Source organism: Cherax quadricarinatus, chromosome 5 (genome assembly GCF_038502225.1).
Source record: "Cherax quadricarinatus isolate ZL_2023a chromosome 5, ASM3850222v1, whole genome shotgun sequence".
Lineage (NCBI taxonomy): Eukaryota > Metazoa > Arthropoda > Malacostraca > Decapoda > Parastacidae > Cherax > Cherax quadricarinatus.
Window position 1 is genome coordinate 47,331,186 of NC_091296.1, and position 2,397 is coordinate 47,333,582.

Below are 2,397 nucleotides of genomic sequence, written 5' to 3' on the forward strand. Positions count from 1 at the left end.
CGGCAGTGTGACCCACCACCACCGGCAGCGTGACATCACCACCGGCAGCGTGACACCACCACCGGCAGCGTGACACCACCACCGGCAGCGTGACATCACCACCGGCAGCGTGACACCACCACCGGCAGCGTGACACCACCACCGGCAGCGTGACATCCACCACCACCGGCAGCGTGACATCACCACTGGCAGCATGACATCCACCACCACCGGCAGTGTGACATCACCACCGGCAGCGTGACATCACCACTGGCAGCGTGACATCACCACCGGCAGTGTGACACCACCACCGGCAGCGTGACATCACCACCACCGGCAGTGTGACCCACCACCACCGGCAGCGTGACATCCACCACCACCGGCAGCGTGACATCACCACTGGCAGCATGACATCCACCACTACCGGCAGCGTGACATCACCACCGGCAGCGTGACATCCACCACCACCGGCAGTGTGACCCACCACCACCGGCAGCGTGACATCACCACTACCGGCAGTGTGACATCACCACTGGCAGCATGACATCCACCACTACCGGCAGTGTGACATCACCACTGGCAGCATGACATCCACCACTACCGGCAGCGTGACATCACCACCACCGACAGCGTGACATCACCACCACCGGCAGCGTGACATCACCACCGACAGCGTGACATCACCACCACCGGCAGCGTGACATCACCACTGGCAGCATGACATCCACCACCACCGGCAGTGTGACATCACCACTGGCAGCGTGACATCACCACTGGCAGCATGACATCCACCACTACCGGCAGTGTGACCCACCACCACCGGCAGCGTGACATCACCACTGGCAGCATGACATCCACCACTACCGGCAGTGTGACCCACCACCACCGGCAGCGTGACATCACCACTGGCAGCATGACATCCACCACTACCGGCAGTGTGACCCACCACCACCGGCAGCGTGACATCACCACTGGCAGCATGACATCCACCACTACCGGCAGTGTGACCCACCACCACCGGCAGCGTGACATCACTGGCAGCATGACATCCACCACTACCGGCAGTGTGACCCACCACCACCGGCAGCGTGACGTCACCACTGGCAGCATGACATCCACCACTACCGGCAGTGTGACCCACCACCACCGACAGCATGACATCACCACTGGCAGCATGACATCCACCACTACCGGCAGTGTGACCCACCACCACCGGCAGCGTGACATCACCACTGGCAGCATGACATCCACCACTACCGGCAGTGTGACCCACCACCACCGGCAGCGTGACATCACCACTGGCAGCATGACATCCACCACTACCGGCAGTGTGACCCACCACCACCGGCAGCGTGACATCACCACTGGCAGCATGACATCCACCACTACCGGCAGTGTGACCCACCACCACCGGCAGCATGACATCCACCACTACCGGCAGTGTGACCCACCATCACCGGCAGCGTGACATCACCACTGGCAGCATGACATCCACCACTACCGACAGTGTGACCCACCACCACCGGGAGCGTGACATCACCACTGGCAGCATGACATCCACCACTACCGGCAGTGTGACCCACCACCACCGGCAGCGTGACATCCACCACCACCGGCAGCGTGACATCCACCACCACCGGCAGCATGACATCCACTACCACCTACAGCGTGACATCCACCATCACCGGCAGCGTGACATCCACCATCACCGGCAGTGTGACCCACCACCACCGGCAGCGTGACATCACCACTGGCAGCATGACATCCACCACTACCGGCAGTGTGACCCACCACCACCGACAGCGTGACATCCACCACCACCGACAGCGTGACATCCACCACCACCGGCAGCATGACATCCACCACCACCGACAGCATGACATCCACTACCACCGACAGCGTGACATCCACCAACACTGGCAGCGTGACATCCACCATCGCCGACAGCGTGACATCCGCCACAGCAGCATGACATCCACTACCACCGACAGCGTGACATCCACAACCACCGGCAGCATGATGTCCACTACCACCGACAGCGTGACATCCACCAACACTGGCAGCGTGACATCCACCATCGCCGACAGCGTGACATCCGCCACAACCGGCAGCATGACATCCACTACCACCGACAGCGTGACATCCACAACCACCGGCAGCATGATATCCACTACCACCGACAGCGTGACATCCACCACCACCGGCAGCATGACATCCACCACCACCGACAGCATGACATCCACTACCACCGACAGCGTGACATCCACCACTACCGGCAGCGTGACATCCACCACCACCGGCAGCATGACATCCACCACCACCGGCAGCATGACATCCACCACCACCGGCAGCGTGACATCCACCACCACCGGCAGCGTGACATCCACCACCACTACCAACAAAAACAACATTAAAAGA